General features: G+C 37.9%; 1 pseudogene across 1 annotated transcript; it reads right to left on the bottom strand.

Moving 5' to 3' along the window:
* Positions 1-2,775: 2,775 nt before the first annotated feature.
* On the bottom strand, positions 2,776-27,212 carry LOC114314893 (8-amino-7-oxononanoate synthase-like; annotated as a pseudogene). Its single transcript, XR_014337555.1, has 11 exons — positions 26,545-27,212; positions 25,327-25,463; positions 25,126-25,233; positions 23,803-24,041; positions 23,655-23,696; positions 22,326-22,413; positions 21,961-22,094; positions 10,834-10,922; positions 9,562-9,712; positions 9,407-9,475; positions 2,776-3,124 (listed from the first exon to the last, which is right to left on the bottom strand). The product of XR_014337555.1 is annotated as an 8-amino-7-oxononanoate synthase-like (transcript).
* Positions 27,213-27,263: the final 51 nt, after the last annotated feature.

Below are 27,263 nucleotides of genomic sequence, written 5' to 3'. Positions count from 1 at the left end.
GAACACTCATTTTTTTTAAGAAAGACAATAAAATGAAAATATTATGATTGATTATCAAATTGATTAATTTTTATGAATAATATATACGAGTAAACCTTACAAAATAAATAATTAAAATTATCAAAATAAAATATGTCTTACTCCACATGTCCTTCAAATTTAAATTTGAGAGAAACCAACTAATAAATATAAAAAAAAAATGCTATGAACTCACCTTTATCAATTCATAATTTATCCCTAATATATTTATGTGGTAGAAATAAAATTGAGAAAATATAAAATTTATGAAAAAAATAAATTTAAACCATCAATTTATTTTTTATTTTTGGGTAATGATGAATTCATATGGAGTTGCAGGGTGATTGAATAAATATACAGAGCATGTGATTAGCAACTTGAGTACGGCTGTACACGTGCACAGTGGTCAGCAACAAAGAAAATGGGGAACAAATTAGGAGTTCAATATAGTTTTCTGCAAAGTCATGACAAAGGTAGCTTGATTGTTTACGATAAGAAAAAAGATCCGGACCCCACAGATGGTAACTCTCACGACTCTCTCTGACCTCTGATTGGTCAGTAGTTTTTTTTTTTTTTTTTTTTGCCTTCTCCTCCAATCACCAACTCCACGTGTGTGGAGGTGGTGTTGAAAGGGAGTCTCAATCACCACTCTTACGGTAAACAAATTATGACACTACTTTGAAGCAATTTATTGAGTCCTTTATATATAAATTTTTATTTTATTCGGGTAAGAGTGTTTGGTGAATTTTTTTTTTATTATAATTTATGAGATATATTAAATAAGTCAAAAATGTTGATTAATCTAAAGAATGAGTAGTGTGTATTACATAATTTAAAAAAAAATAATGAGTTATAATTAAATATTACATAAGTTATAATTATATTAAAAAAAATTGATTATAAAAAAATAATAATCATAATAGGTCATTATTGACATTACAATAAGTCATAAGTAATACCATAATAGGTTATAACCAAATATTACAAATGTCATAATTCATACACATGATGTACATATCCCAAAATAGAGTGTGTATTATAGAATTTCTCGTTAGTATACCTTCGATACACGGATAAAGGGTGGCTGCTATGCCATTAGCACAACAGTCACTATTGTTCGGACTATGGGCCCACTTCGGGTTTCAATTCAATAATCTGAACCGTCATGTTTTAGATTATGTCGAGTAGAATATCCCTACCAAAGTTGATCGGACTTCAATAGCACCATGATCAAAACAATTTTACATTCAGTTTTATATTCAAAATTACATTTATCGTTTATTTTTACTGATACAAAATTGATTTGATCATAGTACTACCGATGTTTGATCAATTTGATTTTTTGCAAGGATGTTTTGCTCAACATATTCTAAAAAAATGAAACGATTCAGATCATCAAAATGGGACCCTAAGTGAGCCCCATAGCCCCAACAGCAGTGATTGTTGTGCCAATTTCATCCTCCATACACCCCCTTAAAGGGTGTGGTAATGCTATATTTGTGTTAGTATTACACATTTTTTTATTGAAATATTTTTGAACTATAAAATATGTAACATTACAACAAAAATGTGTAATATGATCAGAAAAATGCACAATTTCATCACAAATTATCGTTTATTTTTCGCTAGCCAATACCATCAAATCATGTAACTATAATTATCGAATTAATTTGATTTTTTTTTTTTTTTATAATTGATCTATGCGCATAATTAAAAAAATAACCAATTCAGATTGTCAAAATGGATAACGGCGAGCCCATAAACCCCACCAACACCTTCAATCTAAAGTGGAATAGAGAAACCTCTCCTGCAACTAGATGAACCGAAGGCCAACGTAAAGTAGTCCTCTCAACCTATAAGCTTTTCAATTTTTTGTTGATCATCAAAAAAACATTTTTTTTTTTAATTTTCATTTTTCATGGCATTAAACGTTAAAAAATACATTAAAAAAAAAAAAAATTATCTAAACAAAGGGGGGGGATAGTATGACCTGAATTTCTTAGTTTGACCATGGATTGGATTTGATTACAAGACCAATTTTAAATTATATCAAGTTTCCTCAACATGGACAACACAATGGCATAAATATTTTCCATATCAGATTCGAAATTGACCAGGATATCAAATAAAGACAGTTTAGGTTTGGTTTGTTCATCCCCAAGATTCACCTTGTATTTTCTTGAAACAGTCTTTTAACTGAGAAATTTACCATTTTCAGGGATCATTAGCATGCTTAAAACCTCATGGATACTTGAGAGTTTTGGGCAGTTGTCGGGTACACCCGACCCTCTTCCATTGTCAACACTTGCAGCAAAATCACTATTCTTATCAAGGGCCCCCTTATGCATCACATTCTGACCTGAGATGAGCTTCTAGAAACTACTAGAGACATCTTCAGGCAGCTCGAGCACATAAAACCATTGAGAGTCGAAAAACATTTGGGTCTATTGTTCTGATACCAGATGGCGATGGCCAAAGTTGGCTGTGGAAGTGCCATACCTTGTGTCTTTCTTGTGACTTTTCTGTGTTTGTAGATTTGCACTTGATTTACAAATAAAGAACTACTATGAAAAAATAAAATCATGGACTTGTTTCATTTTACTAGTTTTATTTTCATGCTACGTAACGATTTGAATTTTAATGATATATTGCAACCAAGCTTATGCATTGGAAAGGACTCAGTATTAATGATGTTGAGAAAGTGTTGTGCTAAGAAAGAGAAAAAGCAAGCAGAAGAAAAGGGTGAATCAGTCATAATTTTTCATTGTGTAGGCTCCCTTAAACCATTGCAATATTATTGCTCAAACAGTAACAGTTACTTAAACATTTCAAATTGAGAAATTCTGAGTAGACCAAAAAAATCACATAAAGTCACAAAACAAACACAAAGGTCGGTTTGTTTCTATGTCTAGCAAAATTGTTTTGAATCTTCATGTAATAAATGAGAAAATCCATTGAATTCAAAATGACAAAGTGCTATATAGGCTTGCACATCCAGTTGTGCTATAGACGCGCATATCTTGGAAGGTTGATGCATTCAGAAAGTGCAGTAGTGAGCTTCTTCAAATCATCCAATGTGTGTGCCGCACTCAGAGTGACCCTTAACCTGAATAACATTAAAAGTCCAAACATAAAAAAATATATGGCAGGGAACATAAGCAAATAGGAAAACAAATTGTAATGGACCACATCAAAAAATATACCACAGGGAACAGAAACAAATAGGAAAATAAATTGTAATTGGCCACGGATAAAACCCAAAGTAAAACTTATCCACGATAAAGCTAAAGGAGACAAATTCTTTGACTCAAATCCAATATTTCAGTTAAAAACAGAGGCATATATTAGAGAACCTTTAGGATTCACACTCCAACCACTCACTCCATGGGAGTGGGATGGCAATGGGGCAGGGCAAGGAGGGGAGGGGCGGGGCGGAGTGGGGGTAGGGGTGTCCCGTCCCTGCCCCATTCTCGATCGTGGTGGGGATGGATGGGGAAAATCAGGGAGGTGGTAGGGGCATGTGTGAGAATAATATGTAATTATGGAAATCTATGTATTATGGAATTAGGTTGATTGTGAATATTCGATTGATTGTATTTCCTATTCTAGATTAGGGTTAGGATTCCTACAAATATTGGTTGTAATCTTTGTATTATGAGCAAGTTGAATATACAGAAAACATTCAGAAAAGCTTACATGGTATCAGAGCTATGTCCGTAACCTTAGCTGGTTTCCGAATCACGAATCGATAGAGGCCTCCCTCTCTTGATTTGCGATATCCTTCTTGTTCTGTCTGGTTCAAAGTTTTGATCAGGTTCATCGGCTCACGTGGTTCATCATCTCCATTGCTCTCTAATTCGTGACCCATATGTTCGTGGTTGGTAGTCAACTCACGTTTGGTAGTCAATCCATCTGGATTTTTCGTCTCAGTGCTTTGCGATTGCTAGTCGACTCCTCATCACGGCTCGTCTTCTGTCTTTGTCTCATCGTGATTGGTTCTCTCTCCTTTAACTTTGTTGATTGTAGTGGATTGGTTCTCACGGCTAATTATATCTTCATTGGGTCACTACTGCTCCTTGTTCATTGTTCTCTTTGTGACCCTTCGGCATCTGCTTAGCGATTTCACTCTCCTTCTCCAGCCTTTGGTTTGCGTGGTCTAGAGACCTGTGACTCTGTCCGTCACTTTGGTTCTGTGGATCTTGCTTCGATTCTGATTGTGTGTGATTGGTTCACAAGCTTTTTGGTAATTACGTTTAGACCCTTGGTTTGACTATTTTTGTTTTATTTTGAGTTTATTACACGTAACTCCTAGGTTTTATGATTATTATGATATCTCTGGCTTTGGATGAGTGTGTCTTCTGTCATCAGAGGGGCAATTGGAAGTATAACTATCCCAAGAAGGGATGTCTGTTTGGCTGATCTTCTCAGCAGTCTCAGACCTAGTTTTGCCCGTCTTCTCTGAGTAATTTTCAGGCTCCCACCGATTCTACTATATCTGCTCCAGCTCCTGATCCTAACTTAGCTTTCTTGAGTACTCAGATTAGTCAGCTTTAGCATACACTGTCTACCTCCCAGCCATCCACGTTTGCCTCCATTGTTTTCTCTCTTCATTCAAGTTTGCTTGGGACTTTTTTAGGTATCTCTTCGTCTGTCTGAATTTTTGACTCCAGTGCCTCTCATCATATGACTCCCCATCTCTTCTTACTTCAAAAGTGTACTCCCCCTCCCTCTTCTATTACTGTTAATGCTGCTAATGGGTCTGGTATGTCTGTTATATCTGTTGGGTCTATCTTACAATCTGCTATGTCTGCTATCTCTATTCTATCTATCCTTTATGTTCCTTAATTATCTGTCAATTTATTATCTATCAGTCAGCTTGATGCCTCCAGTTTTGATGTTATCTTTTATTCTTCTATCTGTTCTGTGCAGGATCGGATGTCAAAGCAACAGATTGGGACTGGCCATAGAGTTGAAGATCTCTATGTGGTGGAGAGCTTGCATCTGCCTATGAAAACCTCTACAATTGCTTTTTTCTCTTTTCAGTTAGATTCTTCGTCCAGTCATTTCTACTTGTGGCATTCTCAATTAGGGCACTTGTTTGCTGACCGTTTACGGTCTTTAGCTCAGTCAGGTATACTGGGTAAAGTTTCTCCTAATTAACTTACTGAATGCCGGGGGTGTAAACTTGCCAAAATAACAGCCTTACATTTTCGTAAAAGTACTTCTATATCTAATATACCATTTTCTTTAGTTCATACTGATGTTTGAGACCCTTCTCATGTTCTCACCAAAGGGGGTTCTGCATACTATATGTAATTTGTTGATGACTGCACCCGTTACACTTGGATTTATCTTATGACTCATAAGTCCGATTTCTATGAAATATACCGTACCTTTCAGTGTATGATTACTACTCGGTTTGGGTTTACAATTAAAATGTTATGGTCTGACTTAGGTGGGAAATATTTTAAAAATGAGTTCTGTGAGTATTTGGGTAATTTGGGTACTATTCACCAAACCTCCTGTACAGATACACCTGTCCAAAATGATCAAGCCGAGCGTAAACACCGTCATCTCCTTGAAATAGCTAGGTCTCTTCTTCTCTCTGCCTCAGTTCCGTCTCCGTTTTGAAGAGAGGCAATTCTTACTGTTGCTTTTCTTCTCAACCGCATGCCTACTCCTCTTCTTTCTGGTCGATCTCCTTACGAGGCTTTGTTCTTCCACATTCCTAATTATTCTCTCCTTTGTGTTTTTGGGTCTGCCTGTGTTGTCCTTCTTCCCTGCAAAGATCGGACCAAACTTAGTGCCCGGTCTATCCTATGTGTCTTTTTAGGTTATAATCTTACTCAGAAAGGCTGTCGGTGTTACGACCCTATTTCCCATCGTCTTTATGGCTCTTGTCATGTTTCTTTTCTCGAACGTCTGCCTTACTGTCAGCTTCCTCCTACCACTGCTCCTGTTTCCAAAGAGGATTTGGTTCACATTGATCCATTTCCTTCTGAGGTCCCTCATGATAAGTACATCTCTACCGTTCTCCATGACCTTACTCCCTTTTCTCCTCCCTTTCCCCAACCTGCTCATTCTTCTCCTCCGTTGTTAGTTTATTCGCGTCACCAGACTCTCCCTCCACCAGTTGTCTCTGCTCCTACTACTGATCCTCCTACTTCTGCCAACTTTGATCCTCCTGCACACCACTATCCTACTCGAGCGCGTCATCCTCTAAACAGGTTGGGTTGGTCTAATACATGTTTTTCTACTTCCTATCGTACTTTTTTGTTTGCTATTCATGCTTTTTCAGAACCTCAGTCTTACAAGGAGGCCTGTCAGGATCCCCTTTGAATTCAAGCTATAGAGGATGAATTGTTTGCTTTACAGAAAACTAGTACTTAGGAGTTGGTTCATTTGCCTACTGGTAAGAATCTGATTGATTGCAAATGGGTCTACAAAGTCAAGACTCATTCTGATGGTTCTCTTAAGCGCTACAAAGCTCGTCTAGTTGCCAAAGATTTCTCACAAGAGTATGGTATTGATTATGATGAGACCTTTGCTCCTGCTGCCAAGATGACTACTGTCCGTACTTTGATCTCTGTCGCTACTGTTCGTTCTTAGCCTCTTTATCAAATGGATGTTAAAAATGTTTTCTTAATAGCCATCTCACCGAGAAGATTTACATGTGTCCTCCCCCTGGCCTTCACCATTCCTCTGGACAAGTTTGTTGCCTTCAACGTGCTCTGTATGGTTCGAAGTAGTCTCTTTGTGCTTGATATGATCGTTTTTAGACTGTTTCATCCTTGTGCTCAGGACTCTGCTTTGTTTCTTCTCCACACTTCTACTGGTTGCCTTATTACTGTATGTAGATGATATGATCATCACTGGCTCTGACTCTTCTGCTATCTCTAAGGTCAAACAGCATCTTTTCCGCACTTTTGAAATGAAAGATCTGGATCCCTTGTAGTATTTTCTTGGTATTGAGGTAGCTTCTTCTTCCAAGGGCTATTTTCTCACTTAGGCCAAGTATGCCAATGAGGTTATTCATCGTACTAGTCTTACGGACACTAAGATTTCTGATACCCCCATTGAGCTTAATGTGAAGCTCACCCCTACTGGTGGTGTTCTTCTAGATGATCCTACTTTATATTTCTATCTGACAGTTACTTGCCCTGATTTTGCCTATGCTGTTCATGGCGTTAGTCAGTTCGTTTATGCTCCTCGTTCTACACATTAGGCTGCTTTGGTTCGGATTCTTCGCTATCTCCGAGGTACTATATTTCAGGATTTACTGTTGTCTTCTACTTCTTCTTTGGACTTGGTAGCTTACGCTGATTTTGATTGGGCTGGTGATGTTACTGATCGCAAGTCCACTTTTGGCTTTTGCATGTTTCTTGGTGATTCATTGATTTCTTGAAAGAGCAAGAAACAAACTGTTGTTGCGCGTTCCACTGCCGAGGCTGAGTACCGTGCTATGACTCATGCCACAGCTGAGATTGTTTGGCTTTGTTGTCTCTTGACTGATATCGATGTCCCTCAATCTTCTCCGACCTCCTTTTACTGTGACAACTGCAGTGGTATTCAGATTGCACATAACACTATAAGATTGATTGTCATTTTGTACGTCAACATCTGCAGTCTGGCTCCATTTCGCTTCCTTTCGTCTCGTCGGCCTTGCAACATGCTGATTTCTTTATGAAGACTCACACCACTGCTCAATTTCAGTTTCTTCTTGGCAAACTCTTAGTGTTTTCTGCTAAAACACCTTGAGTTTGAGCGAAGGTGTGAGAATATTATGTAATTATGAAAATCTATGTATTATGGAATTAGGTTGATTGTGAATATTCGATTAATTGTATTTCCTATTCTAGATTAGGGTTAAGATTCTTATAAATATTGGTTGTAATCTTTGTATTATGAACAAGTTGACTATACATAAAACATTCGAAAAAGCTTACAGCATGATCATGTCGGGGTATTTGCAACCTTTAGGAGAAGACGAAACTAAATGACACAGATAATATGGCATATAAGAGACAACAATTGATAAGTTACAATACTTAAAAAGATGAAAACATGAGAGATAGAGACGAGAAAATAAGAGACATGTATATATTTTGGTGTTTTAATCATTATATACTTAATAAATTATATTTTATGTATATAAAAGTTATTATTTAATATAATCGGGGTAGGGGTAGGGGGCAAGAGAGGGAAACAAATTCCGTCCCCTCCCCATTTCTTATTGGGACAAGGAAAATCCATGCAAAGCAAGGCGGGGGATGTAGGGGTGGAGCCTATGAAGCACGGACATGCCTCCTAAGGCTACATATCAGAGTCCGACACATGTTGGACACCGACACACATCCGACATGTGTTCGACACGCCGTCTGACGTGTCCTCTGTTTTTTTTCTTCATCTCAAACACGTCTGGACACTTCATTGACACGTTTGAGACACGCCTGAAGCTTTTCGAAGCCTTAGCCTCAGAGAGAGAGAGAGAGTAGTCCCTGAATCGAATCTCCATAGCCTCTGTTCAGAGACATCCTTGAGACGAGATCCATCTGTGACACAAGGATGAGAGAGAAGAAAACAAAGCTTCTACTGCGATGAAAGCAAAAACATCTTGCTACAACACAGAAAAGAGAGAGAGAGAGAGAGAGAAGAAGACCAAGCTTCCTTTCGAGTCTGGATCTGGACTCCTTTCTTCCTGCTATAACCAATGTTTGTTTACTCCAAGAAAAGGGTTAATGCTACCAGTAAAAAGGTCAAAACAGCTAAGCATCCATTAACCAATTAAATGGTCAAAATAACTATTTCAAAATATGTATATTTATATTTTTTTATGTTGATGATTGTGTGCCATGTGAGTAAAGGTGATTTTATAACGTTTAAATTTTTAGTTAATGTTAAATTGTATTTTGTTTTCATAATTTTAAAAAAATATATTTATATATATGAGGTATATTATATAGATAAATATATATATTTTTAACGTATCCTTAACGTGTCGTGTCATTCATTTTTTGAAAATTAACATGTCAATGCGTCAATGTCGTGTCACGTGCCCGTGTTTGTGCTACATAGGGTGTGGCAAATTGCCGTCCTAGCATGCGACACCAATCAATAATGAATAATGTTATATGTACCAATTAATGTACTAATTAGTGTACCAATTGATGATGTGGCATAGTTTAAGAGGTTTTTGGGATTTGTAATGTGATTAATGAGTGAGGGGTCAATAATAATGTTATAACTAGTGTTGGTACACTAGTTAGTACACTAATTGGTTGCATGTAGCACCACCGATCAACAATATACATGAGCAAAAAGTGATAGGCACACATAATAGATTGGGATTAACAAAATGCAAAAACCAATATATATGCATCTGACAAACCTGCATGAATTTGGGGGCACTGTTGGGGGTCTGATTGCAGTTACATGGAAACCAGATTTCAGCAGATACCTGTTCCATGATAATTGAAACAGTTAGGAACACGATATCAATGAACATTATAAAACATAAACTTGCGCGAGGAAATAGAAACAGACCGACTAGCTTGGAGTGCCTTCTCTTCACTCCCTACAACAAGAGAAATGATAGGACTTGTAATCAGGATTCCAGTGAGAGCTTGGAAGTCTTGCACACGGTTCCAAATAGCCCTTCTACGCCATGTCTCCTTTTTTGCCACAATAACAGCAGCTGCTAAGTTATACTCATTTTGTTAACAACAGACACTAAGCCCCAGTACATATGCAAAGCATACAACCATCTTGGGTTCAGCACCACCATGTCAAATCTTAATTACTTTTCCCATAATAAGCTAGATATATGATGTTAAAAAATAGAATCATAAAAAATGCAATGGCTATAGTTGCATTACATATACAGTATACAACATGACAACCCTCTGGCAGATAGTCTAATTAGAATGAAACAAAGAGAAAAAATTGACAAAATTAAAAGTCGGTATATTTTGTTACAGGGTCAAACTTTGAGGTTTTTCTTTCTTTTTTTTTTCTTTTTTTTTGGTTGTAATTTCCCTATAATTTATTTAAATAAATATACTTCAAAGCCTCTTTGCTTGACAATTTTAACATACACTTTCTTAACAATTTATTCTAGCACCCCAAAAAAAAAAAGAGAGTAATATTTTATAATAACTGTACAATTGCGTATTGTTGAAACTTTGTACTTGTAGGAGATATGTTAGAGATACCTTCATATCTTCCAGCTTATGCAAATCCGCTGGCTATCAAAGGAAACATTCTCAACGGTGTAAATTATGCTCATCTATTTTAGTGTTTTTTTATTTTAGTCAAAAAAAAAATATTTTTATCTTTTAGATGCACATAATCTAGATGTACCTAAAAAGTAAAATATTTGTGAGGAAATCTTTAAAAAGTTCACTAAAAACAAAAAATAGAAATGCATTAGTTTTTTTATTATTTTTTTTTTTTTGGCCTTTGGGATTTTTTTTTTCAGATTACTTCACAAATATTTTACTTTTTAAGTGCATCTAGACTTTGCGTATCTAAAATATGAAAAAAATTCACTAAAGACAAAAAATAAAAAAAAATACTCAAGAACAATTTTTGAGTTTGAATTCTCATCATACATGCAGAAAGTTTTATAACAAAGAGACATTTCATTCTCAACCATATCCACAGTACTGTAATATAGCATGCATTGGACATTTCATATGTGGGTTGTGCATGTAAATAGGAACTAGCAGAGTGGAACACCAAAATCAGTCAGTAAAGCAATTTTTTCTAAATCAAATATCGCACTTTAGAATGGGTAAAGTTTGGTTTAATATCTACCGTGTGCAGCGGCAACAATTGGAACTGGTGTAGAAGTCGAAAATATAAAAGAGCGACCCCTCGATTGTATTAGTTGCTTCCATCTCTGACTGTTAATTTAGCATTCAAATGAAAAACATGAATTAAGCTAATACAGGATTCACACAACTGAAGAACACATTAAAGCATTTATTAAAATATGTCTATTGGAAACAAAACTACTTTTTTTTTTTTTTTGGAAAGAGGGAAGTATTGAGTGACAAAGGAAATGTTTAATTAACAAAAAGAATCATTACATCAAAGCTAGCATCCATTCAAGTTTTACACAACTGAAGTAGCAACATCATAGAAGCATTTATTTCTTCTCACATGTTATAATTAGAAGAATTTAAACCATGTAGACAAAAAAGCACTAACGCCCTAGCAACTTAAGTTTTTGAACACAAGTTTTGAAACATGATACATAAATTAGGAGTAAGAGAAATTCAGATATGTTGACGTGTTATTTGTAGTTCCCATTCGACTTAAACTACAAAAAAAGGAAGCTGAGGTCAACAGAGATAGTAAATGAAGTCAATGTGGCACTTTTAACCACCTAAAATAACAATAAAAAGTGCAAGGTAATTTATTGAAATCCAAGAATGACCATAGGTAAGGAACAAAATTTTGCTTCCTTTCCATCAAAACAGCTAAAATGTTTTCGTTTCCTAAGAAACCGAAACGAAACATTAGTGGAATACTGAAATATAGTGTTTCAGTGAACATTCCAAATCAATTAGTTCTTTTGACATTTATTAGGAATATCCAACAATGGTCATTTCTATTTGCCTCTTTTCGTCAAAAGAAAAATATTTGAGACAAAGCAAAATCTTAAATTTATCATAAAATTTGAGAAACTAGAAAGGAGCAAAAGAGAGGTAGAGAGGAGAAGATGAAACAAGCCTCATTAAGTCACTTATTCTCTTTCTTTGTTGCTACAAAACATTTTCTTCTAAAAGTTTGTCAATGATTTTTTTAATCCCTACTGCTAGTAGAATTTTGCAATTTTTTTTTTAATTTTTAATTTTTATGTTTTTCTTACAATAACAAACCTTTTCCCTAACTGTAAAGCTTTTGTTTGTAAGCTTCTAATATTCATAAACCTCAGCATGTTCAATTATTTAATTATTGAGAAGGTATTAACATTTATATAGGTTTTAATTCTTGTTTCAAACATTTTGAATTTCCAAATTCTCGTCATTTCTCTTATGTTTCTAATCGTTTTCAAAATGTTTCTAAAATGTTCTCATTTCCAAGCTAACTAAAACAACATGCCAAAACAAAATTTTATCCATGCGAATAGGGACAAAATTGAAGGGGAGAAGGAGAGGAGGAGAAAGAGTAAACAACAAGCCAAGAACGACGATAGGGACAAAATTGAAGGAAAGAGGAGTAAACAGTGAGCTAATTCCGTAGACAATATTAGGTGCAATCAAAATTTCAAGTGAATTGACTTAATTCCCATGGGATGAATCATGTCTGAATCTGTTTCTATTTCATCCGTGCAATGTGGACAGGGCTAGAGAGGTAGGTTTGTTCGAAGGATTTCTTGTGGGCAAAGATAGGGTTAGTGTGACACATTTGGATGATACTATTTTCTTTTCTTTGGGGGATGAAAGACAATTGGGAAATCTTTTTTTGGTGTTGAAACTTTTTGGGGTGATTTCAGGCCTCAAGATTAATCTGGAAAAAAGCAGTGTGGTTGCTATTAATGTAGATAGTGATCATCTCCAACGAGTGGCTGAGCTTCTAGGGTGCAGTGTTGAGACACTTCCCATTAGATACTTGGGACTTCCATTGGGAGGTAACCCTAGAAATGAGTCATTCTGGACCAGTTGTGGAGAAGTTTGGAAAGAGATTGGAAGGATGCAGTAGGGCTTTACTTTCTTGAGGAGGTAGGTTGAATATGTTTCTATTTCATCCATGGAATGTAGACAGGGCTAGAGAGGTAGGTTTCTTCGAAGGATTTCTTGTGGGCAGAGATAGGGTTAGTGTGACACATTTACAGTTTGCGGATGATACTATTTTCTTTTCTTTGGGGGAGGAAAAACAATTAGGAAATCTTTTTTTGGTGTTGAAACTTTTTGGGGTGATTTCGGGCCTCAAGGTTAATCTGAAAATAAGGAATGTGGTTGGTATTAATGTAGATAGTGATCATCTCCAAGGAGTGGCTGAGCTTCTAGGATGCAGTGTTGAGACACTTCCCATTAGATATAGTTTTAGAGAAGAAAAAAAGTTCGGGAATGAGTCAGACTTCATTCCCTTTTATATTGATAATTGAGCAATTACAAGCATAGTCTAAGTAATCAAAAAATGAATGAATAAGAATACAACCAATTATTTCCTATTCTAACACTCCCCCTCAAGCTGGTGTAAAGATATCTCTCATGCCCAGCTTGTTGAGAATGCCATGAAAGGATTTGCTCCCTAGTCCCTTGGTGAGAACATCAGCTAGCTGGTCCCCAGTCTTCACAAAGGAATACATATGGTGCCACTAGTGAGTTTTTTCTTGATGAAATGCTTATCAATCTCCACATGCTTAGTTCTATCATGCTGAACTGGATTATGAGCTATGTTGATTGCGGCCTTGTTGCCACAGTATAGTCGCATGGAGTCAGTCTGATGGATTCCCAAGTCTTCCAACAATAGTTTAATCCATAGCAACTCACATACACCCTGAGCTGTAGCCCTGAATTCTGCCTCAGCATTAGATCTAGCCACCACATTTTATTTCTTACTTCGCCATGTGACTAGGTTGCCATCCACAAATGTGCAATATCCGGAAGTTGATCATCTGTCAGTGACTGATCCAGCCCAATCTGCATCAGTAAATGCCTCCACGCTAAGATAGCCGTGTTTTGAGAAATACAGACCCTTTTCAGGAGAAGAATTCAAGTATCTCAGGATTCTCATAACAACCTCCAAGTGGAAAGTTCTAGGAGCATGCATAAACTGGCTCACTATGCTCACGGCAATGGCAATGTCTGGACGTGAGTGGGATAAGTTTATGAGCTTATCCACTAGTCTCTGGTATCTCCCCCTGTCCACTGGATCTCCCTCTTGATCTTAACTCAGTTTTTGGCCTGGTTCTAGAGGTGTATCACATGGTCTACCTCCAAGCATTCCAGTTTCTTTTAGCAAGTCAAGTACATACTTCCTCTGGCATATGAAGATGACATCCTTGGACCGAGCTACTTCAATATCCAAAAAGTACTTCAACTAGCCTAAGTTGTTGATTTCAAACTCTTTGGCTAAGTATTCTTTCAAACGAGAAATCTCCTTAACATCATCTCCTGTGAGAACAACATCATCAACATAGACAATAAGAGCTGTGGTCTTACCATGTAAGGAGTGTTTCACAAACAAGGTGTTATCAGCTTGACTTTGCTTGAACCCATGTTTCAGCATAGCTTAAGTAAACCGTTTAAACCAAGCCGTAGGAGACTGCTTTAGCCCATAAAGTGACTTTCGGAGGCTGCCTACTTTGCCGTTGGACTTAGCATCTGCAAAACCAGGAGGAATATCCATATAGACTTCTTCTGCTAGATCTCCATGAAGAAAGGCATTCTTCACATCAAATTGATGAAGGGGCCAATCCAAATTTGCAGCAAGAGAGAGTAAAATTCCCACAAAATTCATTCTAGCAACCGGTGCAAATGTCTCTTGATAATCCACCCCATAAGTCTGAGTGAAGCCCTTAGCAACCAGTCTTGCTTTGTATGGTTCTATGGAACCATCTACTTTATGTTTTACTGTGTACACCCACTTACACCCAACTGGATTTTTGCCTCTAGGTAACTCCACTAACTCCCAAGTGTCACTCTTATTGAGAGCTCTCATCTCTTCCATCATGGCATGTTTCTATTCAGGAATAGAAAGAGCATCTTAAAAATTGGTAGGTAGACTCACAGAAGATACTTTAGACAGAAAAGCTTTATATGAGGAAGACAGATAAGAATAAAAGACATGATTACTAATAGGATGCTGAGTCCATGACCTAACCCCCTTCCTATTAGCAATGGAACATCAAGATCGGAAAAAGCAGAAATAGAAAAACTAGAATCAGAATTACTTGGACTCTCACTAGAGGTGGGTGACTCTGGACACTCATCCAGAGAAGAAGTTGGCAGTAGAGGAAGAAAAGTAGTCTCTTGCATCTAGGTGACTTGCTGTCTGTCCTTATCCCTGATATAAACTTTGCCTACTTCCTTTTCCTCAACAACTGCTGGCTTATCATCCTCTATCTGTTAACAGGAACAGAAATCTCTTCACACCAAGGCTCCCCCTAAAGGGATGACGGTGATACTGGGGGGTCGGAAAATAGGACTGAGACTCAAAGAAAGTGACATCCATGGAGATAAACCATTTGCGAGTGGGAGGATGATAACACTTATAACCCTTTTTGGTGACAAAATAACTCAGGAAAACACACTTAGGAGACCTGGGATCCAATTTACCACGAGTGGGTGAATGATTATGGACAAAGCAAACACAGCCAAAAGTCTTAGGAGAAATGGAGAACCCGGAAGGGGTAGACCCAAACAAAACTTGAAGAGGTGTTTGTTTTTGAAGAACTTGGGTAGAAAGACGATTAATCAAATAAGTGGTAATGAGAACCGCGTCCCCCGAATAGGATCGAGGAACCCGCATCTCAAAGGATAGACAACGGGCGACATCAAGGAAATGGCGATTTTTGCGTTCTGCAACACCATTTTGTTGAGGGGTATTAGTGCATGAAGTCTGGTGAATAATGCCATGAGTGGCGAAGTAAGTGGCAAGACCAGAGTCAATATATTCCCGCCATTATCAGAACGTAGAATTTTGACAACCGCCCCAAACTAAGTACAAACCATTTTATGGAAATTTTGAAACACAGAAAAGACCTCACTTTTATCTTTCAGCAAATAGACCTAAGTGGTCCTGGAATAATCATCGATGAAGGTAACAAACCATTTTTTACTAGTCAAAGACACAAAACGGGATGGACCCCATACATCAGAATGAATTAAAGAAAATGGAACTAAACTTTAATTAATAAAAGGAGCAAAAGAGGCTCTGTGTTGTTTTCCAAGTTGACAAGACTCACATTGAAACTCTGACACATTTTTTTTCTCAAAAACAAAAGGAAATAAATGCTTAAGTAATAAAAAAGAAGAATGTCCTAAGCGACGGTGCCACAGCCAAATGTCTTCATTGGTGGATGGTAACTGAATAGATGAGTGAGCTAGCTTGTGGGTCTGATCCAAAATGTAGAAACCATGTTCCTCTCTACCACTGCCAATCCTTTTCCTCGTGATGAGGTCCTAAAAAAGACAATGGTCAGGAAAAAACGTCACGCTACAATTTATGTCACGGGTAATACAACTCAAAGATAAAATATTAACACCAGGACAGAGGACAAAAGGAGGGAAGAGCTAGCATGAATTAAACCTTTCCCGTACACCGATGACATAGTACCATCAGCAATACGCACTTTTTCCTGACCTGATGAGGGGTTATACTTGAAAATAAATTGGAAGAGCCAGACATATGTTCGGAAGCACCAGAATTAATAATCCATGGTACAGTCGTATGAGAGAGCAATGCACACGGGAAGGAAGCCAAGTTACATAAATTGGCAAAAGAAGAAGAGGGTGCACCTGTAGCAGAAGTGGAGGCTCGACGGTCCAGCAAGTGACGAAGAGCAATCTCAAAATCCGAGGCAGATAACCCCGAAACATCATCAACAGGAGAGACAACTAGAGAAGAAGATGGTGGCTCAATAGTGTCCGAAAGATGTGCCCAAGCATTGACCCCTCGACCTCTAGACTGACCAGACCTACCCCCTCAAGTACCAGAACGGTCTCCTCAGCCACCAAAAGGAGTCCCATGCAGCTTTCAATAGGTCTCCCGTGTGTGGCGAGGTCAACGGCAGTAGTCACAGAAAAGATTATCCTTCTCAGAGGAAGAACGAGAACCATGAGTCACACGGTCTCCATCGCGAGAGGAGCAATCAGGAGTAGTAAAAGGAAGCATCGTAGGGCGGCAACTCTCCTCATTCTACACAAAAGCAAAGGCTTCTTGGAGAGAAGGAAGCACATCCATGCCAAGTACTCTGCTTCGAACCGGATCATACTCCACATTAAGGCCTTCCAAGAACTTGAAGACCCTCTCTTGCGCCACAAATGTCCGGTAACCAGCAGAATCAGTGGGACAGACATGCTTGTAATCCTGAAAGTGATCAAGTCGCTTCCACCCATTGCTAGGGAAGGTAAAATATTGGAGGATCATCATCTCACCTTGTACCGACCTTTTAATGGAGCAACATAACTCGAAAGCCTGTGAGAAGTTTCCCTTTCGAGAGTAAGTGGTAGTCACGGCCTCCCAAACATCCTGTGCAGTGTCCATAGAGAGATAACCCTCTCCGATCTCCGGGACCATAGAATGTATCAACCAATCCATAACAAGGAAGTTGGTGATCTCCCACCAATCATAACTCGGGTCTGTGGTGAGGGGTGCCTGGATTCTGCCATCAACATACCCCATCTTCCCTCTGCTCTTCAGGAAAATAGTCAGGCTCTGCGACCACGCTAAATAGTTTTGACCATTGAATAGAGAAGTGGTGATTTTAAGACCAGGGTTGAGATTATCAGTCATAGTAGAAGGGATAAGGGAACTCTCGCTCTTAGGTGGCTGAGAGGTTGTGGACTCACTAGTAAAATCTGCCATGAATATTCTACTAAGTAACCATCAAACTCAATGCCAATCACAAACTTGGAAGATGGTGGAGAAATAGCAAACACTATGACCACAAAGAGATCAGCAAAAGAATAAATTTAATTTTTTTTAAAGAAAAAAAAAAAAACTAACTAACCATTATAACTTTATAAGAACAAAGAGAGAGAGTAGAACACTGAAAGAGAGACGACACTACGAGAGAGAGTCGACAGCCGAGAGAGAGTTGACGGCCGCCTAGGAGATGCCGACAGAAGCCAAGGAAGCCAGAGGGGCTGTCAACAGGCCCTAGGGTGCCTTACGATGGCTTGGGTGAGGCCCTAGAATGTCGACAGACCCCCTAGGAGACTGACGATGGCCTGGATGGACTGTGAGATGACAGATGATGGTCTGGGTGAGAGGCTACTATGATCGACTAGGCTCCTGGTGAAGATAGAGCTGCCGGCAGACAAGAATAAGGTATGAGCTAAGGTTTAAGCTCTGATACCATGTAGTTTTAGAGAAGAGAAAAAGTTTGGGAATGAGTCAGACTTCATTCCCTTTTATATTGATAATTGAGCAATTACAGGCATAGTCTGAGTAATCAAAAAATGAATGAAAAAGAATACAACCAATTATTTCCTATTCTAACATTAGATACTTGGGACTTCGATTGGGAGGTAACCCTAGAAATGAGTCATTTTGTACCCTAGTTGTAAAGAAGATTGGAAAGCGATTGGAAGGATAGAGTAGGGCTTTACTTTCTCGAGAAACTAGGTTGAATCTATTTCAATTTCATTCATACAATGTGGACAGGGCTAGAGAGGTAGGTTTGTTCGAAGGATTTCTTATGGGCGAAGATAGGGTTAGTGTGCACATTTACAATTTGCCGATGATACTATTTTCTTTTCTTTGGGGGATGAAAGACAATTGGGAAATCTATTTTTGGTGTTGAAACGTTTTGGGGTGATTTCAGGCCTCAAGGTTAATTTGGAAAAAAAGCAGTGTGGTTGGTATTAATGTAGATAGTGATCATCTCCAACAAGTGGCTGAGCTTTTAAGGTGAAATGTTGAGACACTTCCCATTAGATACTTGGGACTTCCATTGGGAGGTAACCCTAGAAATGAGTCATTCTAGACCCCAGTTATGGAGAAGATTGGAAAGAGGTTGGAAGGATGGAATAGGGATTTACTTTCTCAAGGAGGTAGGTACACTTTGGTTAAGACAGTTCTAAGGGGTATTCCAGTTTACTTTTTGTCTCTGTTTCGGATTCCAGTCAAGGTGGCAAAATCTTTAGAAAAACTGATGTGGAATTTTCTTTGGGAAGGGAATGATGAGGGCAAAAAGGATCACTTGGTGAATTAGGAGACAATTTCCTTTCCTAAGGAAAAGGGAAGTTTGGCCATTGGTAATATTGTGGCTAGGAACACAGCTCTACTTGGCAAGTGGTTATGGAGATGCCCAAATGCGTGTGATTCATTATGGCATAAGGTTATTAGAAGCAAGTATGGGGTTCATGTTAATGGTCGAGACTCAGAGGTGGTCACTAGGGGTAATGGTTGGGCTCCTTGGAAATCAATCTCTCATATTTATCCAGTTTGGTTCCGTTTCATTTTTGTGAGGGTGGGTAATGGGGAACTTGCCAAATTCTGGGAGGATGTTTGGGTGGGTACTTCTTCCTTTGCTGTGTCTTTTCCGTACTTGTATAGAATATCTCAGTCTCATAATTGCTCTATTACTTCCATGGCATGCTTGTCTTTGGCTCCAATTTCTTGGAACTTTAATTTTCCTAGAAATCTTAATGATAGGGAAGTTGGGGAATTGATAGGTCTATTGTCAAGGCTTGAACATGTTTCTTTGGTCCTATCCTTGGAGGACAAGTGGGTTTGTGCTATTCATTCTTTGGGCTCCTTTTCTTGTAAATCTTTTCTTGACGAACTCATTGATAAGCCTCGCATACGTTTGTTTCCTTTTCACAAGAAGATTTGGAGGGCTTGTGTTTCTTTTAAGGTAAAGGTGTTCTTGTGGATTTTGGTTCATAGAGGCACTTTAACCAATGATACATTGCAAAAAAGGAGGCCTTCATGTTCTCTAAATCCTCAATGGTGCATCATGTGTAGGAGCAATGGAGAATCTTTGGACCATTTATTTATGCATTGTTCAGTGGCAGCAAATTTGTGGCCAAGGTTGTTTTGTTTGGGGAATGTTATGTGGGTGGCTTCAAAAGATAGTGCTCAAATGATCTTAATTGATTTTCAAGTGTTGGGCAAGTCGAAGAGGGCCAAGGTGCGGGTCATATGGTTGGGAAGAAGTGGGCGTGTCTTTGAAGATGTATCTCGGGATATTGATTTTTTATGGGAAAAAGTCCGACATTTGGTTTCTTTTTGGATATCGGGGAGCCCTTTGTTTAAAGGAGTTCCTCTTTTTTTTTTATTGCAGCAGATTAGGTGTCATTTTGTGTGTTAGAATTTACCATCACCTACCACCACTACCACCTCACCTACTCCACTAAACCTAACCCACTACACCATTACCACCTCACCTACTCCACTAAACCTAACCCACTACACCACTACCACCATCCACTACACCTACATCTATATAAGGAACCATTTGTAATAGACAGAATAACAAAATATATCAATCAATAATACATCAGTTTTTCTTATATGGTATCAGAGCAATAGGTTAAAGATCTTAGTGTTCTTCGCCTTCCGGCGGGCGGCAACCTTGCCTTGACCGCCCGCCGGATCTCAACCAATTCAAACCTCCCTCTCCCTCTCGGCACCTCCTTAAAACACACCACCATTGTATTAGATGGTAATGCCAAGTTGGTCTAATCAGGAGTTTCCCTCTGGCTCATCTGAATCAGAATCACTTACATTGTAACCTGGGCGTTTATTGCTTACTTTCCAAACTGAGGATCTAATTCTAGAAGCTCTTGTCATCCAAATTCTTCCCTTCTGGGCATCTTGAGGGACGCCATAGCCGTTGTAATACATCTGACCCCACAACACACAAGCTTCCTCTCTCTCTCTGCGCAAGTCTTCACCACTTAGTGCGGAGTCTTCATCGTCTGTATCGGTACTCGAATCCCTATGGCCGAAGAAGCCCCACCATCACAGACCCAATCGGGTTCGGATCCTGATCCGTTACAGTACTGGTGCTACCACTGCGACAAACGGGTCTCCATCGAAACCCTCCCCGACGTGGTCTGTCACGAGTGCAAGAACGGCTTCGTCGAGTCCATCGCCGCCGCGAACCCCTCCCCTCCGCCGTCCCGAACCTCCGATCTCGTCGACGAACCTTACTTCGACTCCCAGTTCCTGTTGATGGCTCCAGATCGCGAAAATCAGGACCTATAAATAATGCCCCTTCAAGGACTGGGTCCTTCGGCAGTGCTGGTTCGCACTCAGGCCAACTGATGACCAATTCTGTGACTCGAGTTGGTTCTGTTTATGCTTCTGGGGTGTCTGGTTCTGCTTCTCTAAAGAAGACCAATTCTGGGCCCCTTCATACGCATGGGGCGGCATGTTCTCTCTCCTCCCTTTTTCTTTTTTAATCACACCCTACCAAACGAATCTCAAGGATATCTCCAAGTGGTCTGCAAAGGAGGTATTACATTCTCCAAGTGGTCTAATTTTTATTTTTTTATTACTATTATTATTATATTAAATAATCAATGCACTCCACTTTCTTTTCTTTTTTTTATCTTTATTTTATTCCATCTTTTGCAAAGTAACCGAAAGTTTGCACACCCATCATCATTATTTTATTTTACCCAACTTTTTTTATTTTATATCTATATATATATCTCTCTTTTTTTATTATACTATATTACCCATACTTCTCTTCACCTTTATTTTCTTTTCTTTTCAAACCAACAACCCAGATACACACTTATCTCTGCTGATCCCATTTTTCCCAATTTTATTTCTTTTCTTTTATCTTCCTTTTTTCTTTTCATTAAAAAAAAAAAAAAAAAAAAAAAAAACCAAACACACAGAGGCAGAAACTGCACCCCAAACTCCTTTTATTCATGTCGGGGCTCCCCCCGATCACCAACCTAACCCACTACACCATTACCACCTCACCTACTCCACTAAACGTAACCCACTACCACCACTACCACCATCCACTACACCTACATCTATATAAGGAACCATTTGTAATAGACAGAATAACAAAATATATCAATCAATAATACATCAGTTTTTCTTATATTGTGATATGTAGTGCCGGCTTTGTTTTGGTTTTGACTTTTTTTCGTTTTGTTTTTTCATTGCTCGTTTTTTCACTTGTACCCTTTTTCTGAGGATGCCTCATCCTCCTGTCTTTGGCTTTATGCCTTAGTAAAATTCTTGTTTGTTGCTAATCAAAAAAGAAAAAAAAGATGGACTAATTGACAGGATTACCTGCATGCTACGAATCCACCGTGGCAACCTGCAGCCTTACTCAAAGTGCCTATGCATATGTCAACGTCACTTTCACAATTAAATTCCTCAGCCACGCCCCCACCATTTTTGCCACAAATAAACGTTCCATGAGCCTGAAAAAACTCCAGATTGATAGTAGCTCTCTTAATGGTACATAACAGACCAACTAAATGAGAAAGGAGTACTAGCTTTTTGCTGTCTAAAAAAAGATAAACTACAGGATGTGATAAACAAAAGTGAATTTTCAGACCCAAATAATTATCAAATGTAAGAAACAGCCAACAGTCCCATGACACCTGAAAGTAAACCTTTTTCCCTGGTAAGTAAAGATTCAGTAAACTTACATCGTCAATAACCAATAAAAATCCATGCCTCTTCCGAAGCTTCGCAAGTTCACTCATTGGTGCAAAGTCCCCATCCATACTGAACAAGCTGGTAAAAGAACATAAGTAAGACCCTGCCCCTTCAACAAATTCTAGGCATACACAGATTTAAGCAATTACTCAGAAACACAACCAAAAGAAGGGAAAAGTAAGGGGGCTGACAACAGAATACATGACATCCTTGTCAACAATGAAATAATAACAAGAAATACATACACCTATAAAACACATCATTCCAGATAAAACATTCAGAACACAGACCGTCCTGCCCAGTAAAAACTTTTTTTTGCAAGACATCACAGTTTCTAACCACAAAGTATCTCTGGATTTGTAAATGACATATCCCCTCATTTTCATATCATGTTGGTGTATCTGCATATTTATGGATATAAAAAATGAATAAACACACTGCACGCTTAGACAGTTTCATTTTCAATCATATTTTTCTCACATAAAAACATGCTGAAATTGCATGTGAATATTATACAAGTTTTCTCATGTGTTAGAGTTCAGTTTGTGAAAGGAACTCACAAATTATTAACCTTGAGGAATTGTGATAACTTTGTTGAGTTTTAAAACCATAAGCATATGAAGATCCCTACACAAAGGTCATGACTTGGAGTGATGGTAAGTACAATCTGCTATCTGTGGCATGGGTTCGAAACATGGGAATCAGCCTCTCTCCACACACACACACAAAAAAGGTGTTACCTCTCCCAGCTCTACTGTAAATGAGATCTTTGTGCACTGGCTCGCTGACCTCTATATGGATATCTTTATGCCTAGCCTCACACTTCCCTCTTTAATACACTGGATATCTGAAAAGCCATTTTTTCATTCTCCAAATTATTTTTCTTGAAAATTTACTTCATATTTGCTTTCATTACCTATGTCCAATGCATCTATAGAGGAGATGGATTTTTTTTTTTTTTTCTTTCCTTTACTTCTCTCTTTCTAATTTTTTTTTTTTTTAAAAAAAAAAAAAGAAAAGAAAAGAAAAGTGGGGTGGGGTGTCAATTTGGAACAATAGGAGACCACTTTTCAACCTTGATACTTGTTTCCATCCTTTTTTATTTCTCTATCTCATCAAAAACCAAATGGTACCAACAACTAATTGGTATTCAAAACAATTACAATAACTTCATAAAAAAACGTAAATTATTAGGCCAAAGAAAAGGGACACAATCCTTGCATATAAGAGAAACCTCAAGTAGTTACAATAATACTACTGGTCTAAATGGAGCATAAAAGCAATTAATATAAAAAATCAGCATAAAAAATTCAACTAACCTATCAGTGACAACAACTTTCTTCTTCATTGTGCAACTAAATCTGTAAAAACCCAAATTGCTTAGCCATGTGACGAAAACAGGAGAGTATAATCCACTGTAGAGGGAGGATGAAGAGCAACAAATTGAAAAAAAAAAAAAAAACCTACAACAACTCATTAAGGTGAGACATGTCACAGTGTCTATAGACAAGCACCTCTGCATTTCCTTGTCGTTCAGCAAGACGGATGCCATCTATTATTGATGCATGGTTCAGAGCATCAGAAAATATGGCAACCCTTTCATCCTTCAAAGGTTTTCTCCCTTTAGCTAAAAGAGAGCCAAGATTTCCCAACGTCGTCATCAAGGCCATATTAGCCGAAAAGCCCGTAGGACAAAGAAGGCAATCCTAGAGCATAGAATTAGATAAAAAATGAATCGGTACTTTAGTACATGATTCCAAGAATAAGTCATATTTAAGAAATATCTTGGTCAAAAGGGAACAAAATACAGTATCCAAACTCCAAGGAATAACATAGCTATTATCTTAGGTTTCAATTAACGATTTTCCATCATAATTAATTATCTGTACAATCAACATCACTCAAATGGTACACACGCAAGGTAATTATTATAGTCCTTTTATTGGATCCTTAGTAGCAGGAAACTCCTAAAGGGGCCTCACTCTCTCCCCCACCCCCACTCCCACTCCCACTCCCACTCCTGCCCCCGCTTCCAACTTTAAACTTTTCTATAAGGCCTTCGCTCCCCCGTTCCCGCTTTATGCAACTATGATTGGATCTTTAACCTTATTTCTGTAATATAATTGAAGGCCATTATCAATTCATCTTAAACTCAACAAGTTTACTACACCTTATCACTTATTAATTATATCATGCATAAGGCTGTAATAAAAGCATACATCTTGATGAGAATATTAAGAGCATCAGTGACCTTTCACAGCAGTAAAATTGAGACAACCCATTTTGCCACAAACAAATGTTACCAACTACTTAAATATAAATTACACTAATTTTCTGAATCAGACTTAAATTTCCTTTTCCCTGAATTGTAATCCCAAAGTAAAACTTTCTAGTTCCCTAACCCTAGAAGTCAAAGATTTACCGTATCTTTTGAACTAAATAATGGGACCATGCTCTTGAATACAAATTCAGAAAACATCAACAGCCAAAACATCAAACCATATTGAAGAATATATTGTACGTGTGAATTCAGAAGATGTAGTTTATACATTATATGCTGCTATTGATCCAACATACTGATCATGTTTCCATCACACATTTGTTCTTGTTTACACATAGCAGTCCCTCTATTGTAATGTTTCATTATTCCACACCAGCAAGTGTTAACACAATGGAGAAGAATAAATTAATCTTTTCAGTAAGTAAATGTAAAAATAAATTGATAAAACATACAAATGATCCTGACTCCCAGTGAACAATTGATTGCAATACACAGAACAAAGTCAATACCTCTTTCTTCTTCAAGTCTGCCAAGCATGACTCAAGCAGTCCATGGTAACTTGTATACCCACAGATTAAAGCAGAACCCCTCGGGCCCATTCCATGCGCTAGGGCTGCCTAAAATAGGAGGGCCAAAACAACTTAGGCAAATGTCTAAAAAATGGGTAATACAAACAAAGTAAATAAAATGTTGTTGACCATTAAACCCACCTTTGCAGCAGCTGTTGAAACAGTAGGATGTGAACTCAAGCCCAAGTAATCATTTCCAGAAAATAAAAGTAGCTTTCTAAACTTCTGAGGGCAGGCCCCTGTTTCAGCTTCTTGGTTGCCACAGTCAGCATCATCTCCTACAACCATACAAAAGATCAAAGGGTCATACTAATATAACAGATCATTGGGCTATCAATAAGAGAGGAAAATGCCCAAAACCAAAAAAGTTAGAATCTCAAGATAATTTTTGCATGTTCCAAAGCATTTTACATATTTCTATACCATTTTTACACATTTCAATGCACTTCATACACGTTAGAATTTTCCAAGATAAATACCATAACCTTCAAACAATAGGATGTTTTATCATTCTACTTTTTATTTTAATTTATTTTTTAGATAGGAGGGTAATAGGGGAAGGGAAGCTGCACTCACAGCGGTAAGCCTTGAACCCAGACATCAAACTTGGCAGGGGAGCACACATCCACTAGGCCAACCCCTTAGTCCATTCTTCTATATTTTGGGGAACTAAAATGTTTAGAAAGAAACTGCCATACTTTGAAGCAAGAAAACTATGTAGCATTGTCATGGTGAGGAATTCCCCTATTTAGTTACTAGACTTCGACCACAAATGTAGAGTTACAGTTTTATTTGAATATAACAATTCCCTTATTTCTCAAATCAATTCCCTTATTTAGCTGGGGGAAGTGCTACTATATACACCTCCAAAATGATACATGTATGCACTCAAAATTTCAACTACAACAGGTAATAAATTTCATCAATTTGGGTCACTCATAACCAAAACCACATTAGTTCATAAACAGAAACACCACAAATGACTCATAATAACCAAGGCCACTTCAGTCTATAACAAAAAACTACAAAAGCTCATAACCAAGACCTCTTCAGTTTACAACCAAACACTACAAAGAGGCATAACCAAAATCAAATTGAATCATAATAAAAAAATAAAAAAAATATCACCATAAAGTCTCACAACCAAGTTCACCACAAATTCTCATAACAAAGCACCACATGATCCATAATTCAGACCATAATTCATACATCACCATATAATTTTCCCACAAATAACATTGAATGAAAACCATGTTAATGTGCTGAATTCAAAAACTCAGAACTCATTCAAATCAAAACAAGCCCACAAAAAGATGAAACACAAGAACACAAAATGAAACCCAATTGAATTAACCGTACCACAACTCGGAACCTCACGAACCCATCTCTGAAATGTGCTATCAGCAATCACTACTTCAACAGATGCCCTATCCCATTGCCGCAAACCGTCGAACGCCTCGAATTCATCGTAATTTGAAGCATTCTTCATCTGGGTATCGATGGGTTTCGATTGTTCATTGATGGGGAGGTGAATGGGTCTGAGAGAACGGAGGAGTTTCAGAGATTCCAACTTGGAAAGTGCCTCTTCTACCCATTGGTCCCATAAGCTCATCTCCATTTGCTGACACCAAAGAAATGCTAATGCCGTGAACAAATTGAGTTCAATATATATACTTGAAACTAGTAGAGCCGAGAGAGAGAGAGAGAGAGAGAGAGAGAGAGTAGTGTTGTATTTGTTGTAGTGACCTGTTAGAGCGAGAAAACAAACCCAATTGGTAGTTGGAATTGGAAAGTCACGAGAGAGGTTTGGCCATTTTAAAGAACGTTTTCGGGGGCGGCAAAGCGGTAATTCTACTAGTACACCGCATAAAATTTTACAAAACGTTTTTTTTTTTCTTTTTTTTCTTTTTTTTTTGGGTAATAAAAGGATATTATAAAGCTAAGATAAGTCAAGTACAAATTTGGAATAAGAAGTTCCCATGGCATCCATACAAACATGTTCAGTAATAAAACTAGGCATGGTAGGATAAATATGAAGGCCTTCAGTCAGCTTGTGTCCTTCTTTGGCCAGCAACTCC

This window comes from Camellia sinensis, chromosome 8, assembly GCF_055761805.1.
Source record: "Camellia sinensis isolate YWXY chromosome 8, ASM5576180v1, whole genome shotgun sequence".
NCBI lineage: Eukaryota > Viridiplantae > Streptophyta > Magnoliopsida > Ericales > Theaceae > Camellia > Camellia sinensis.
Note: the sequence above shows the minus strand (reverse complement) of the source record. Positions and strands in the feature narration are given on the sequence as shown.